The sequence below is a fragment of the Rhododendron vialii genome, chromosome 12a (genome assembly GCF_030253575.1).
Source record: "Rhododendron vialii isolate Sample 1 chromosome 12a, ASM3025357v1".
NCBI classification, from domain to species: domain Eukaryota; kingdom Viridiplantae; phylum Streptophyta; class Magnoliopsida; order Ericales; family Ericaceae; genus Rhododendron; species Rhododendron vialii.
The window spans coordinates 112,043-122,231 of NC_080568.1; the positions used below are offsets into that span (position 1 = coordinate 112,043).

General features: G+C 37.0%; 1 long non-coding RNA gene and 1 pseudogene across 1 annotated transcript; one reads left to right on the forward strand and one right to left on the reverse strand.

Moving 5' to 3' along the window:
* Positions 1-2,133: 2,133 nt before the first annotated feature.
* On the reverse strand, positions 2,134-5,208 carry LOC131311179 (uncharacterized). Its single transcript, XR_009195427.1, has 3 exons — positions 5,093-5,208; positions 2,815-2,898; positions 2,134-2,439 (listed from the first exon to the last, which is right to left on the reverse strand). It is a non-coding gene; the product is annotated as an uncharacterized LOC131311179 (long non-coding RNA).
* Positions 5,209-8,024: 2,816 nt separating this feature from the next.
* On the forward strand, positions 8,025-9,832 carry LOC131311513 (berberine bridge enzyme-like D-1; annotated as a pseudogene).
* Positions 9,833-10,189: the final 357 nt, after the last annotated feature.

Genomic DNA, 10,189 nt, shown 5'->3' on the forward strand with positions numbered 1-10,189 from the left:
AAGAAGGAGAAGCGACTTGATTGGCTGTTTGGATTTACACGACATTTAAAGGAAGATATAGTTGAGAAAAAGACTTTTGTTTGTAGAAAACATATTATTATTTTTAGTTAAAAATCGAGGGCGTGACAAGAACTATTTGTGAGAACTGTGTATTTTTTATGAGAACTTTATATTTTCTATAAGAACTATGTATTTTCTATGAGAAATGTGTGAAGACATGACGGTGAGAATATTTATAACTATATTTGATCTGATTACCTTTTTATTTTTGTTCAATTTTTATTTGTGTGTGTTTTTTATGAGAGCTGTGTATTTTTCTATGAGAACTGTGTGTTGTTCATGAGAACTGACAATTGGAACCGTGTATTTTTCTACGAGGGCTGCGTATTTTTCTATGAGAACTGTGTATTATTCATGAGAATTGTCTATTAAAATCGTGTATTTTCTATGATAACTATATATTTTTTATGAGAAATGTGTATTTTAGTGTATGGTAAGACTGTGTGAAGTATGTATTTTTTAGTTCACATAGTTCTCATAACCAGTTTACAAAGCTAGTTTTTTATGAGAACAATTACTTCTTATAGCCAATTCTCATATAATATAATTGACTATGAAAACTAGCAGTTCTTATAGAACTGACTATGAGAATTGACAGTTCACATAACCAGTTCTCATAACTTAGTTCACAAAGCCAGTTTTCATAGAATTGACTATGAGACTTGACAGTTCTCATAGCAGGTCACATATTCAATCGTATTTTTGTTCGAAATAATATGATTCAGGAATTGATTCTAAAAATATAGCTCTCATAGCCTCAATTTTCATAACTATAGTACAGGGATACTTTTTAGGAGATTTGTGTATTTGTCCATGAGAACTGTGTATTTTCTATGAGAATTGTGTATTTTTCTATGAGAACTGTATATGAGAATTGTAAAATTTTATATGAGAACTGTGTATTTTCTACGGAAACTGTGTATTTTTCTATAAGAATTGTGTATTTTTTTATGAGAACTATCTATAAGAACCATGTATTTTTCTAAGAGAACAGTATATTTTTTATGAAAACTGTGTATTATCTATAACAACTATATATCTATGAGAACTGTGTATTTTCTATGAAAATTGAGTATTGTCTATGAAAACTGTGTATTTTTTATGACAACTACGTATTTTCTATGAAAATTGTGTATTTTAGTGTGTGCTGAGACTATCTGAACTGTGTATTTTTCATTCACATAGTTCTCGTAGAACTAATTATGAGAATTGACAGTTCTCATAACCAGTTCACATAGCCAATGATATTTTTGTCAGAAACAGTTCTCATAAAGACAATTCTCATAAGAAATAGTTATCATAGACACTTCTCATAGAGACAATTTTCATTGAAACAATTCTTATAGAAACAGTTCTCATAGAGAGTTCTCATAGCAAAGGGTATTTTTTTAATCTTATATAATTTCATATTCAATATGGATCCTGTTTAGTAGATATCGTCGAGTATGTTTCAAATATATATATATATTTTTAAAAATGAATATCTCCACTAAAAGATATGACTTTCTAAAATTTAAACAATGTTTTAATGGTGCACTAATGTTCATGAAGCATTGGATAATTTTTCTATACTAGATGATCTCTAGTTTCGTGCGCTGATGCGCGTGAAGGGACATGGTTGGAATTAAAATACAAACAATTGTGCAGGACTAAATTAAGTCCGAACTTAATTTTTTGGGCCGGCCTAAAAATTCTCCAAATAATAATAATATTATCAAGCCACCTCATGGTACAAATGCCCAAAAGTCAAGGGAGTCATTATTCTTATGTATATCGTTGGAATAAATTAGGATGGCTTGTATATATATATATATATATATATATATATATATATATATATATATATATACACTAGCGCATGTCCGTGCCTGAAGGCACAGCTTGAGCAATCAGCACACGCAAATCATTATATGTGCTCACATGCAATGTCTCTAGTGATGAAATTAACATAATCTAAACACCCAATGCATGGGCATTCACTGAAGGCATTGGTTCAAGCACATGCCAATATAATATGGCATACGAAAACATGTCTGGATTTTTATCGCAACACATTTTGACATGATATTATACACTCGATCATGGTATTGCTCACATCCCAAAAAACTCAATCGTCTTCATAAAATCCAATATAACAGTTTTAAAATAAATAAAGCTTCATATTTGATCCATATGACATCAATGATTGAATTTAATGAAATAGAGCAACATCTAACACATTAAGTAACATACGGAAGCAAAAGAGATGACAGAATTGTGCCTTTGAGGTGGTTTCACTTATACCTCCACATGGATTTCAACATCGCAGACTTCAATAGCTTCAAGCTCCATTACCAAGCTCAAACTCCTAGGATTAATGCGGGAGGTTGCCATAGCACCCTGTATAAATCAATATTTTTACCGCTCATAAATACAATTTCAACCATCAAAATACTTTGCAAGCTGCTAGCATTGTTATGTTTGTTCCCTCATCCGTATATGTGCATGTAACAATGAAAGTCGATGTACTTTTCAGAACCAGGTGTGTGGGGATCTTAGTCCTGAAAATTAATAGTGTGTAAAAATGAATAAAACTATCCTCTTTCTATTTTTCTACCTTTTTTCATGGTGAAACATGCACTCTTAATAATCACAATCAAATGAAGAGGAAAACATAAAGAACTAAAGTAAGAAGTCAACACTTGGATTTTATAAGTAGATTAAAAAAAAAAAAAAGCATGTTCAAAAGTATGAAAACTAATGGGCTATGAGTACCTCTTGAGCAAATACCAATTTAACTTAGACCTTCTTGTTCAGCCAACCAACAAAATCTTCCTCTTCAAATAAAGGGATATCTTCCTGCACGATGGAGTGCAACCAACCAGTTAAGAAAGAACAAATATGAGAAGCTCCAAACCACAAAATAGGGAGACTGAGTTGTTGGCCTCGTAACAATGATCGTAAGATGATTAGAGTTCCAAAACAAAGAATGAGAAAATGAGAAAAATGTGGCAATATTAGAGTTCAAAGAAAAAACTTTACGATAGAGTAGTTGTAGACACCCCATTCTGGACTGTCCGGATAACGTTATTTGTCTATCTTTTATTTTCCCAATGATGATTATAGTCGAGAACAGTCTGAGGACGATGGTGTGTTTGAGCTTTGAGCGTCCCTAACCTCTCTCAAACCCGTTTCAAACCCTTCAAACCAGAGCCAAATAGCCCCAGCAAAACCCAACTGGCCTACGCCAGTGTCTTGGAGGCGTACGCCAGTTAGCTGCCACGCGTCAGTCATCGACCGTTGACCCAGTTATAAGTGGCGCACGCCAGTCCATACGTGGCGCACGCCAGTCAATTCCAGTCAAATCAACTTTATTCAGCCACATGGACGAGACTTTTGTGCCACCCTGACGTCGGCTACAGTAGCCCCTGATGATTATATCGTCCAGGCCCGTTCCCTCTCTCTCCTACACCCCCCATCAAGGCAAGTCCCATGCATTTAATGTATGGGAGGCTCCCTTCCTCTTCTAACCAGCCAAACAAGGCCTTGGTCCCAACTGATCTCAGTCACTCCCCCTCTATAAATACCCCCTTTGCATTCATTTGCAATGGGTTAGCCTCATTAAGTAGCACAAAGCTTTCTTCTTCTATTTTCTTGCTCTCTATTTCTCTTCTTCCATTGAAAGAGAAAGGAAAGCAACCCACCTCCATACACCCTGCTGACATATAGCCACCTTCTTAGCCTCCATCTTCAACCCATAAACTCAATACCTCCTTCAAACCTCAATACAAAAAGGTATACCACCTTTACGTTCTTTTCTATTTTCGACTCCTGAGGGGAACCAGCAAGGCCCAGGCTAGTAAACAATACTAGTTCTGGCCTTGGACTGGAAGTACGCCAGTCATAGAAGTACGTGCACCACTGGCGTGGGGATCATGGATCGTCATTTATGTTATTTTATCTTTCTGTCGATCACCCTTGCATGTTAATAATCAGTTTACTGCTTTCTGTATCTAGAACTGTTTAGCTGTAGTAGTTACTGCTCGCTCCTTCATATTATTCAAAGGGCCTCTGGGATCCTTCTAGTCATGTTCCAGAGCCCAGATGATGCAAAGCCAAGCATTGGATTAAGGTCAAAGTGGCGTACGGTTATCCATAAGTGGCGTACGGCAGTTTGTCCCAGGATCCAGTGGCTGGCCCTTGCATCTTAGTTTAATCTTGGCCTCTTTTATGTCCCCACTCTGTTTAGGGGGTTTCTTGTCTATTTTCATGGCTTCAAGCCATCTCATCTGTCTGTAAATATATGTTCTGTTTTATTTAACTGCATGGTTTGTCCTGGGTGTGCGCTGGTCCCTTTTCAGAGCCCAGAGGGTTGAAAACAAAGACTGAGCAAACAAATAAGTGGAGTACGCCAGTTATGGGGTGGCATGCGCATGTTCTACCAGCATGCAGTGGCTCGGCCGGTGCATGCTGACACGGAATCTGCTCACGTCCCTGCAGGGCAGCGTACTTCAAGTTATCGAGTTGGCTCAGTGCTTGTTCTCAATCTATATTTAGCATTGCAATCAAGTCATCCATAAACATTTTGTCATATAAATGCAACTTGTTATAGTTTTAATCCCCATTAACTGTTCCCCCGCCCTAACTGGCTAGAGAGATGATCAAATGAGAGAAAAATGCAAACTTTTTGTAAGAAAAATGCCTGAGTAGAGACCGATCTCCGGATTGGGCGAGAGGGGTGCCATAAAACCCTTCCCCTCTCGTAAACTGGCTCCCGAACCTCAGATATCGAAGGTGACGACGGACCGGTCCATGCCTTTTTCAAAATCAAACAAACGTGACAAACGTTTTCGAGTTCGGTTCCTTGGGTGCTCTCACCGCTAAAACCCGAGTGGCAACTCTGAATCGAAGCGTTTCGCCGCGCTTTTCCAAAGAGGGCCGCACACCGATTTTCTTTAAAACTAAAAACGGAGAATTTCCGGGGCGTGTGCCCACAGTAGTCGATTTTAAATCCACAGGGAACTTTAGGCAAAAAGAACCCCTAAAACAATACCTTTGTGGTCTTGAAACAAAGAGTTCCTGATAACCTTTGTGGTCATTTGTTGGCCTAATACATTATTCATAAGAAAAGAAAATTAATCAGGTCTTCCAAAAAAAAAATTTAATCAGTAAAATATTGAAAAACAAAGTAAAAGAGAAGTAGAGAGGAACAAAAAAATAAGTGCAAATTGCTCTCTATGCAAAAAAAAAAAAAACCTTACTAACCATAACCATGGATATCAGAACAGAACCAATGGGAGGTGAAGGGCGTGTTGGGAGGAGAGTTGCAAACAAATCAAAATCATTCCATGTTTAAGGGTTTGTAAACAAATCAGAAACTCTTAGGTTATTAGAGAAACGTTTTGATTATAATATAGATTCCTTTCTGGTTTGATTTGTTCCTTGTTAATAGCAAATAAAGTTTGCTTTCCATGGTAATGTACTGTAAGCTGGAATAGGAATTTTCGAATATTTATGTGTGTGAATGTCTTTGTTTTGGAATGGTTACCTATTTAGTTCTCACTCTTTTTCCCAAGTTAATTGAAAACATGTGTATCACATGGATTGCTAATTTCCTATCCAAATTTATCGTTAGCCCTACTACTCGTTAATTTCAGCCGTTGAAAAAAAATGTACCAATCCTATGATCGAAAATTTACGGATTTGAAAATCACCATCCCCGTATTATATAGATGATCATATCAAAATTTTCTTATTATGTACTCTTTCTATAATATAGATGCCAAAATCATGAAATCAATTATGGCATTTCTTTGGTCAATAAAATTTAAATTAAAACTTACTCGTATTTAGGTAGTCATATAGAATAGGTAGGATATAATTGCATGTACAATTAGTGCTGAATTTAGGTTACAGAAAAGGAAACAAAATTAAATCAAAATGAAGGAGATATGTATAGTCTTCTCCCATATTAGGAAAATGTGTAAAACTTAAAAGGTAATCATCTTTAATGCTAACAATAGGTCAACATATAATTTGGAAGTTTGGAAAACATTTACATTATTGCAAATTTATACATTAGGAAATATTCATTCGATCCGACGGCTACAAAGTTAATAGGAAGTATGATCGAACGGTTGTAGAGGGTGCTTTGTTTGTATGAATAGACATTTTAGTAGAAACGTCTGCTCTGTTTTATAATATAGATATATCTTTTATCCTCGGATGACCTGTATTTGACGACATGATTTCCGTAAATTTCTTTTTTGCGGTTCGCCCCTGGGGTATGGTTATTTTCCCTTTTAAAATTCATTATATTCCATTTCAAAGCATGTAACTATGTAAGTAAGTTAGTGATCCGGAGCCCTCCACATAACCGGTAAGCTAACCCAGTAGATTAATTGGTGCTCTCTAGCATTTTTCATCTTCTTCATAATATATTACTCCCTCCGTTCCCTTTTAAATGTCCTACTTCGTAACTCCAACTTATTAAAAAAATATCATCATTATACCTTTCACATCAACTTTTTCCTCCGCTTTTCCTACTTATCCATCATCATAACACTTTTTACTCACTAACTTTTCAAAATGGAATCTACTTTTAGGGACAAAATAGACAATGTACCAACTTTTACCCACTAACTTTACCAAATGGACACTTATTAAGGGACAGTCCAAAATAGAATACTGGACTATAATAAGGGGACGGAGGGAGTACTTTTTTGTGTTTCTACTATGTACTTCGTAGAGCAAGTTCACACGATGATATTCATTTTTAGCTTGCTACAACATGAAAAAACACGAGCAATGTTGCTACATAGGTTTGATGCTATTTTGGCACAATCTCCAATCCAGACCATTGAACTAAAATTCTTTCATTTTTCAATTTAAATCAAATGGCTTGGATGGAGTGGGAGAAATGGCAATGACATCTTTGGTGCCAAAGATGGCAACTAATCCAAAAAAAAATGAATAGTTTTAAAACTCCACTTCCCGTAGGTTAACGAATGTTGTTTTTCTATAACATTGAAAATGATTCTTACAACGGAATGCTACAACTTGAGTTTTTTTTCCCTTCAAATCAAAAGAATGCTACAGGCCTACAACTGAGACAAATTATCAAGCACTACTACTTTGAATCATGCATCCAAGAAACTTGTTACCAAAAAAAAACTAATTTTATTCTTTTGTATGACTAAAGTTTCTATAATGTTTTTCTATTGTTACCTTAGTTGATGGAAGAAAGGAATTAAATAGAGTTTTTTGGACAATGCACAACACCCCAATGATAGAGTTAAAGACTGACGATAGGGAGAAGAAAACGTTTTGATAATAAAAGGCTCACTGTTAAATAAAGAAAAAATATATGTTTGTCCCTAGAAATGGCAACATCGCCAAAGAAGTAAGGAAAGAGGGAGGGAGATGATAAATTTATTAAAGAAGTTGATTGGACGGCTATAATCTATTGAAAATTTGATCCGACGGTTGGAGAAGTGCTCTTGTTTGTATGTGTAAACAAAAACTGCTATGTTTTATAATATAAATTGTTTGATATCATATTTTAGCTGTATCCATATCCCCACTTTTTAGAGTTTCTAGTATTGGCGTCCATAGTTTATATATTGTATTCATATCTGTTGTTGATATTCATGTTCTTCCTAGTGTGTAGGATATATAATATATATGTAATCATATAGCAAGATGTTCAAATATTTCCGTACGTGATCAATATATGCACTGGAAGTCTTGAAGAATATTCCTCTCTTCGTTTTTTTGATAGGGAAAAAAGGATTCTCATATCGATCATTAGTAAAAATAATACAAAAGAGAATCCTGTAAAAAACATATTCCTCTCTTTGTATGTATGCACTTGAAGATCCCTCTCTCTCTCTCTCTCTCAATCTGAACAAGTGTTTTGTCCTGTATCAATGGCCACCCAATTAATTGAAAAAGGAGTACCATATAATTAACCATCCCGGCCCTTCTATACATATTATATATACTTGCAGAAAGGGAGAAATTAAATAGATCATCAGCCATGGTGAATTTCCAAAGAATGATCCGCACTAGTAGTAATGTTGCTTCATTTCCTTTATTGATCATAATCATCATCGTCACGATATCCTTTGTTGCTCCTTCTTTAAGTACAGGCTGTACAGCTGATGATCAACTACACACCACTGACGAGCTGGTTTCTTGCCTATCTTATCACGGAATTAATAACTTCACCATCAACCCAGACACTCTTCCTGTTGATTCTATAGCAGTTCATTCCTATTATAACCTCCTTAATTTCTCTATCCAAATCTGCGATTTGCCGAAGAATCCATTCCAAAACCAAGTGCCATTATTCTGCCAGGGGCAAAACAGCAGCTTGTCAACAGTATTGTTCGTTGCAGGAAATCAGGGTCAGAGGAAGTACTGGAAATTAGAGTAAGGTGCGGTGGGCACGGATACGAAGGGACTTTATGGGTTGTCACCGATGGTGTTCCATTTATGGTTATTGACATGATGAGTCTAGATAGTGTTTCAGTGGATTTGGAATCACAAGTGGCATGGGTTGAAGGGGGCTCTACACTCGGTCAGACCTACCATGCAATTCATGTCGCCCAATCAGCAGCAGCTAGAAGCAAACGCCATGATTATGGGATCTCGGCTGGGTCGTGTCCAACTGTAGGCGTTGGGGGCCATATCGATGGCGGTGGATTTGGGTTGCTATCAAGAAAATAAGGACTTGCAGCCGACAATGTGGTGGACGCCCTTCTTATTGATGCAGACGGACGGCTATTGGATCGGGAAGCTATGGGAGAAGACGTGTTTTGGGCCATTCGAGGAGGAGGCGGGGGGCATCTTGGGGATTGTTTATGCATGGAAGATCCAAGTGTTGAAAGTGCCTCCAATGGTGACAGGTTTCATTGTTTCTAGGACTGGGACGAAGCATCTGGTGGCCAACCTAGTCCACAAATGGCAATTTGTTGCACCCAAGCTGCAAGATGGATTCTACTTATCGACTTTTGTTGGTGCTGGATTGCCAGAAGCCAAAACAATTGGAAAAATTTCGGCAATGTTCAAAGGGTTATATTTGGGTCTGAGAAGTGAAGCCATTTCCATCCTAAATAAGGCTTTTCCAGAGTTGGGTATTTTGGAACAAGATTGCGAGGAAATGAGTTGAATAGAGTCCGTTGTTTACTTCTCCGGATTGGGCAAGGGAAGCACCGTCTTTGACTTAAAAGATTGTTACTTCTGCGACAAGAAGTATTTCAAGGCCAAATCAGACTATGTGAGGACCCAAATACTGCTTAGCGGCATAAAGGCTGCTCTGGACATACTTGAGGAGGAACCAAAAGGGTATGTGATTTTGGATCCATATGGGGGAGTTATGGAAAAGATAAGCAGTAAATCTATTGCTTTTCCACATAGAGAAGGTAACCTTTTCAGCATTCAATACCTTGTGGAGTGGAAAGAAGAAGAAGATAATGCCAAAAACAAAGATCGGTACATAGATTGGATAAGAGGGTTTTATTATTCAATGACACCCTTTGTTTCATAGGGTCCAAGGGCTGCTTATATCAACTATATGGACCTTGACCTGGGAGTGATTATTAATATTAATAGTACTACGGATAATGATGCGGTGGAAATGGCTAGGGTTTGGGGTGAGAAGTACTTCCTAGAGAACTACGCTAGATTGGTTAGAGCCAAGACCCTTATTGATCCTTACGAGAGGGGAAGGGTTTTATGGCACCCCCTTTCATCTAATCCAGAGATCGGCCTCTACTCAGGCATTTTATAAAACATTGGCATTTTTCTCTTATTGATTATTTTTTTAGCCAGTTAGGACGATGGAACAGTTAAAAGAGATTAAAACTGTAACAAGTTGCATTATATGACAAAATGTGATGGATGATTGATTGAAGCAATGAACATAGATTGAGAACAAACACCTGTGAGCATTTTAGACAGACTAGAACACATTGACCCAGAATGGCGTACGCAGGAGAAAACCTGTATGCATTGGCCAAGCTACTGCATACAGAGATGATCTGCGTACTCCACCATAGGACTGGCGTGTGCTGGTAAATTTAAGTTCACAACTTCTGCTCTCAACCCTCTGGACTCTGGATAGGACCAGTGCACACTCAGGACAAAC